The following is a 7,327-nucleotide window of genomic DNA, read 5'->3' on the forward strand; positions in this document are numbered from 1 at the left end:
TGAATTGCACTTCCACTATCAGAGATACGAGTTTCCCTGGGTAGTAGCAGTGGCTAGCCACCACGTGCTCCAGGTGGAGGCTCGAGACTCTGTTGACCCTATGTCGTAAGTGTGGCCGGGCACTGTGAAAGACCCGGATGAGCTCGCCCCCGAAATATTCACCAGTGAGGGTGATGGATATGGATCATGTTTATGATCAAGTTTATAACGAGTATAACTCGAGTTGGGGATGCGCGACAGAGGGACAGTCCAATGGTTAGCGACCAGGACTTGTCGGGTTGGCTCTATAACCGACAAGATGATATCATCGGCCACTAGGGACAGGCATTCATCATATGCATACTATGTGAATTGTTTGAGATTGCCTATTTGAGTGCATATTACTTGCTAATTGTCTAAATGTCTTAACTGCTCCTATTTGTATATTCTTCGTCTGGTATAACTGTGTTTGCTACATTATACTCCTGCTGGTGGTTGGGAGGTGAGAAGGAATTGGAAAGGGAAGTATTAGTTAGACTGAAGAATCTTTAGTCAAATGCCCTTATATGGTTAGCTTGTTTATAAGCTTTGATATTATCTGGAGGAAGTTCTAGGATTGCCTTTGGCTTTCCTCTATTATTATGTATTATATATGTGGAAGCTGTTACCATGCTGGGGACCTCTGGTTCTCACCCATGCGGATTTTGTGGTTTTCAGATGCAGGACGTGAGGTTTCCCGCTGAGGCATGCTGGAGACTTCTAGATTTGCGAAGATCCTTTGTTCTCAGGGCTATGTTTTGGTTTATATGTTTTGCTTAGATACTTTTATCTCCATTAAATAATACAAACTGTGATGACTCCTCTTATGGGAGATTTTGGAGAATAGGTTTTATGTATTTGTGTCCCTTTGGGTTTCCTTTGAGGTTTTCCTTATTTTATCATATGTATATATTGCTACGCTCGGACCGGTTATCTTCGCAGCCGGATCTTGAGTCTTGATATTTTTGTTTTTGACGCTCCTTTGTATATATATAATCTCGCGTTGGTTTATCCTTGTTCGTTACGTTATCGATCGGAGTGCTGCGCTTTTGAGTTGCGGTTTTTTGTTTACCCCTTTTTCTACAAAGGCTCCTAGTTATAATCAATCATTCATACTACTATACGTACTGATTTTTATTTTAGAGGTCGTAATACCTTGCCATCTCTGAATTATGACTTAAGCATAAGACCCTGTATGGTAGGGTGTTACATCTATTACTTTAGTTTATCTACTTCTCTTGTTGATTCCTTTATGTTGCCAATTTAGTTTATGAACTCCTCTTGTTTCCTTTAATCCATATTAATGCAATTTATGTTTCATGTTTCTTATTGTTCAATTGCTTTTCTATTGTTATTCCTTTGTAATTGTTAGTCTTAGATTTTACATTCTCTCATTACTTTTCTATGTTTTTATTTTATGCCTTCCAAGTGTTTGATAAAATGCTTTGTTGGATTTTAATTTAGCTTTTTGTATTTGGTGCACGAAATTATAATCACACCTTTGCAATCTGCACAACTAACCAGCAAGTGCACTGGGTCGTCCAAGTAATACCTTACGTGAGTAAGGGTCGAATCCCACGGAGATTGTTGGCTTGAAGCAAGCTATGGTTATCTTATTATTCTTAGTCAGGATATAATATCAATAATAACTTTTTAGTTTTAATTGTAAAAAGTAAAAGAGCATGAAATAAATACTTATTATGCAGTAATGGAGAATATGTTGGAGTTTTGGAGATGCTTTGTCCTCTGAATTCCTGCAACATAATGCTTTCTCACTTTCATAAATGCAAGGCTCCTTCCATGGCAAGCTGTATGTAGGGCATCACCGTTGACAATGGCTACTTCCCATCCTCTCAATGAAAATGGTCCAAATGCTTTGTCACAGCACGACTAATCATCTGTCGGTTCTCGATCATGTCGGAATAAGATCCATTGACCCTTTTGTGTCTATCACTACGCCCAACACTCGCGAGTTTTAAGCTCGTCACAGTCATCCAATCCCAGAATCCTACTCGGAATACCACAGACAAGGTTTAGACTTTCCGAATTCTCAAGGGTGCTGCCAAAGGATTCTAGCTTATACCACGAAGATTCTGATTAAGGAATGTAAGAGATACTCATTCAATATAATGTAGAACGGAGGTGGTTGTCAGGCACACGTTCATGGATTGAGGAAGGTGATAAGTGTCACGAATCATCACCTTCTTCATAGTGAAGCGTGAATGAACATCTTAGATGGGAACAAGCGTGTTTGAATGGAAAATAGAAGTAATTGCCTTAATTCATCGAGGCGCTGCAGAGCTCCTCACCCCCAACAATGGGGTTTAAAGACTCATGCTGTCAAAAAGTACAAAGTTCAGATCTAAAAATGTCATGAGATACAAAATAAGTCTCTAAAAGTTGTTTAAATACTAAACTAGTAGCCTAGGTTTACAGAAAATGAGTAAACTAAGATGAAGAGTGTAGAAATCCACTTCTGGGGCCCACTTGGTGTGTGTTGGGGTTGAGGTTTAAGCTTTTCACGTGCCTGGGCTATTTCTGGAGTTGAACGCCAGGTTGTAACCTGTTTCTAGCATTGAACTCCAACTTACAACCTGTTTCTGGCGCTGAACGCCAAACTGCAACATGGAACTGGCGTTGAACGCCAATTTATGTCATCTATCTTCGCGCAAAGTGTGGAATATTATATATTGCTAGAAAGCCCTGGATGTCTACTTTCCAACCTAATTGAAAGCGCGCAAAATTGGACTTCTGTAGCTCTAAAAAATCCATTCCGAGTGTAGGGAGGTCAGAATCCAACAGCATCAGCAGTCCTTTTTTAGCCTAAATCGGATTTTTGCTCAGCTCCCTCAATTTCAGCCAGAAAATACCTGAAATTACAAAAAAACATACAAACTCATAGTAAAGTCCAGAAATATGAATTTTGCCTAAAAACTAATAAATTTATACTAAAAACTAACTAAAACATACTAAAATCTACATGAAACTACCCCCAAAAAGCGTATAAAATATCCGCTCATCAGTATTCTTAATTTGGATTGAGTAATTTGGAGACTCTTGAATTTTCAAAGTCTCTTGTTGGTTGGTGATTGAAAGTTGCTAGTTGGCTTGAGCTTTACTAACTCTAGTATTTGATTAGGACTTGTGAACTATAGTTGATAGTTCTCAGTCCTTGCTAGGACTTTTCTTAGTTGTTAGTTTATTTTCTTGTCATTTACATTTCTTGTTATATATTTAAAAACCCCAAAAATACTTTTTTCTTAACTAATAATAAACACACTTCCCTGCAATTCCTTGAGAGACGACCCGATGTTTAAATACTTCGGTTAATTTTGTTGGGTTTGTATTTGTGACAAACAATTTAAATATTGATTAAGGTTTAATTGTCGGTTTAGAACTGTACTTGCAACGTGATATTTTTGTGAAAATCTTTACCGACATTTTTCCTCTGTCATGCACATAATCATCAACAACATCAGCTGCTATGCCATATGCTAACATCTATATCGCAGCAGTTCATTTTTGCAATGGTGACAAGCCTTTTCTCTCAGTTACGTCAACCCTCTGTTGGAAATACAGATAGACATTTGAGAGGGCATCTATTATCCGAAGAAATACATGTCTTCTCATTGGAAACCTCTATTGAAAAATGTCAGCATTATACACCGGCTCATCTACAAAATAATCTTTGAAAAGATGATCATATCCTACTTTTCGATCTCTGTTGATCCATCTACGAGGAGTTGGAAAAGAGATTCTCTCGATATCTTCTTCTTTTGAATTATTGAACAAACATTCATCATTCCAATTATCCATGAGTGTGTTATCTTGCCTTCTTCTTATATCATACAAAATTTTTAGCTATTTTTGAAAATATGATATTTAATATTCTTTTGAAGTGAGAAACTAGCTTTGAAATGGAGTTTGTGATTGTAAATATTTGATAATTGATATTTATAAGTGTATTCGCAATAAGGAGCTATTTTTTAACGGCTAGATTTGCAACGTCTATCTCACAATGGTTAAATTTTTTTTTGTCTAATTTTGAAATGGCTAATTTTGCAACGGTTACTTTCATAAACAATAACGCACAATAATATTAACTAATTTTAAAAGTTACATCACAAATGAATGAAACATACGACATCACATTTGGTAATACACAACAAAAATAAAACAAACTACTTAATTATATGAAAACAAGAAATCATTATGTAAGCCACTTATTAATTACTTTCTCACATGCAATCTCATAAAAAACTCATCATTTTTCTCTCATTGTGCAACTGTCTTGTTGATCTTATATCATCTTTTCTTACATGCAACTGTCCTTCCTTTTCATGTCATTGCTAAATTCTATACAATAGATATGAATTTGATTCCAAAATATTTCGCCCTTTTGATCGGTACCAACTATAGAGTCAGTTGAAACATTCAACCATGCAGTGATCAACATCTCATCCTCTTTTCCATTGCTAGTGTTGGTTACTATCTTGCCTATGATTTTCAGTGTCATCGTTACTAAGGTCAATAACATCTAATCCACCAAAATTAGAAAAATATGAATATTGCAAATTTGAACTAGATTGTATGAGTCTGAAGGGATGTGTTAGAAGAGCCATCGACGCCAAATGAATCATGTCTTGATGCACTGAATTGAGTTGAAAACAAAAAGAATGTTGGAGTAACATTCCGATAAAGGGGTTAAATATAGAAGAAAATAGATAATGTTATATCTGTGAATTTTGATCATGTGGTTGAAATACAGAAAATTGATTATTGTAAGAAACTTGAAAATTAAAATTAGAAAGATTTTGTGGATTTAAACTTTAAAATGTATTTAGTAATGTGAAGTTTTAATTTGGAATTTGAGAGTTTGAAGGTTGATATTGTTGGGTATTTAGATTCTGAACAAAATTTTGTAAATAATTAAAAAAATAAAATTGATTTGGATTTATTTTTTTACCAAAAAAAATATTAACAAAACTTTAATTTTAAAAATTTAAGAAAAATTTAAAAAAATTGTAAAAATAGAAATTATATATATATAATATGTTTTAATTTTAATAATTTTAAAAATATTTTTATTTTATTTGATTATTCACACGCGTTTAAATTTTTTTTTTTTTCTGAAAAGCTTAGTCTCTCACTCTTTCTAAAGATGGCTTCATTTGTCTCAGAGTGATGAGAAGGAACTCAACTTCATTCTCTTCCCATGTCTGAATCTTTACTTTTTGTGAGAGAAATAGTGAATGGAGTTTTTATTTTATGATTGTCATACATGATTTAAGATTTAGCTAACATATATCTTAAAAGTACATGATAATATTATCATTAATAAAATATTTTAAATATTTTTATTTAATAAATAAAAAATAAATATATTAAAAATTTAAATTTTTTTATATATATTTTTTAAATATTTTAATTTATCGTGTCTTAAAATTAGATAAATCCTTTGATATAATATATAAAATCACATAACTCTGAATTTAAAAGATTTCATGTGTCATAAAATATAATTTTTAAATTCACTCTTTATAATTATTGAAAATAGATTTTTTAATTGTTAAAAAAATTAAAAAAATAAAATATAATTTTTAATTTTTTAATATTTTTATTGATATTTTTTATCTCACTTACAAAATTAATTATGAAATCATATTCTACTTTTTTTAATTAATAAAAAATTGAGAAAATTCATTGTCGTAGTCATTTGGATCAGATGTACGTATCTGAAAATTGTTTCTCATACAAAGTGTGACAAAGATTTAGTGGAACATATGTTTACAAAAGAAGAATAAGAAACATTCCATATTTGTTTTTTTTTTTTTTTGGTTAAAAAATTCATTTTGAAAAACGTTCCATTATATATTCAAAAACAAAAATATGATATTGGAATTTCCTTATGGGCCTGGAGGCATCCTGTGGTCCATTTGTATGGAAAGCCTTCTGATATATAGTAATGTTGTGATTTTCTCCTCTCTTTCTAGCCATCAACTTATCATAAGGCTTCTTGCGCACGCTTCTTTTTTTTTTTTTTTTGACGATACGCACGCTTCATTTTAGTTCAATTCATTCGTACACAAGAGGGACCTTGGTCATGGAACATGGCAAGGGAAAGTGTGTGTCATCGATGAAGAAGGGAGACACGAGACACCATATCAAGGTAACATTTTTGCACTGTTAGAACCATTCTTTTCCTACATGATCATCAGCAAGTTTTGCCATTGTTTGACCTTGCAGGGATAACACCACTATAACCGAGGGAGATGCAACCGGTAAAGAAGGTGGAGATCCCATCATGACAGTTCTGATGGAGATTCACACTGTGAGTATATTTGATCACGGAAGGGTGTTGTTTATGCATATGATATCAGGTAGATTTTATGCTACGGTTGTTAAAATCTAAATTATACTTTTTTATATTTTGGGAATATTTTATTAAGTAATGTCTTGTTAATATTGTTTTAATTTTCGTAACTTTTTTTTTTGAAACACTTTGGCCACTATGGCACCGCAGCTACAGTGGCATTATCTTTTACGATGAGTTTGGGTTATGTGCAGGTTATTCTGAATGAAATTAAGGTCATCAACAGCATTCTCGAAACTCAGATTGAGCAGATTAAAGAACTTACTCAGATGGTGGCTACTCAAACGAGGGTCCTGGAGGAAATGATGAAAACTGTAAACTCTACTCGCGTTGAGGCACAGGAGCAGAATGTTACTATGACAACCACTTGGGGGGGGGGGGGGGGGGGGGGGGATATGGTGGTGGCTGCCAATATTTTTGGGAAAGTCTTGTCTAAGAAGTATGTTTTTATTTGTTCCAATATTTTGAAATTTGGCTTCACTATAACGCATGAATAGCAACCTTGTCCTCTTGTTGGCTTACATTTCAGGGAGATATTGGTTCCAAATGATTATTGCAAAGTTGATCGACAAGCTTTGTGGACCCTATGTCCTGGACAAGAAGTGGTTGATGATGTAAGTGCAAAAAACCTTAATTTAATACTATTACTAGCCTTTTTCCATAGATGCCATAAACTCAAGCTAAGTAAATTAAACCCTGTTTCAAATCCCATATAAGGTAGGTGCTCAACCTAGTTGCCTTCATGATGACTAAAGAGAAACGTGGAAGCAAGTGGTTTCTGCCTACTACATTTGCTGTCAGTTAATTATCTATATTCCATGCTGGTTGTGCGCAATGTATTGGAAGGTTTATTGTTGATTACTTCATATCATGTTAAATTGAAAAATGTTTCAGCAATTGGCCGTAAACCCCACAAGCTATTGTAAGAAAACACTT

General features: G+C 33.9%; 1 long non-coding RNA gene across 1 annotated transcript; it reads left to right on the forward strand.

Annotated features, from left to right (window-relative positions):
- The first annotated feature begins 6,092 nt into the window (after positions 1 to 6,092).
- LOC130947623 (uncharacterized) lies at positions 6,093 to 6,755 on the forward strand. The gene is made up of 3 exons (XR_009072730.1): positions 6,093 to 6,187; positions 6,265 to 6,398; positions 6,586 to 6,755. It is a non-coding gene; the product is annotated as an uncharacterized LOC130947623 (long non-coding RNA).
- The last annotated feature ends 572 nt before the right edge of the window (positions 6,756 to 7,327 follow it).

The sequence above is a fragment of the Arachis stenosperma genome, chromosome 9 (assembly GCF_014773155.1).
Source record: "Arachis stenosperma cultivar V10309 chromosome 9, arast.V10309.gnm1.PFL2, whole genome shotgun sequence".
Taxonomy (NCBI): domain Eukaryota; kingdom Viridiplantae; phylum Streptophyta; class Magnoliopsida; order Fabales; family Fabaceae; genus Arachis; species Arachis stenosperma.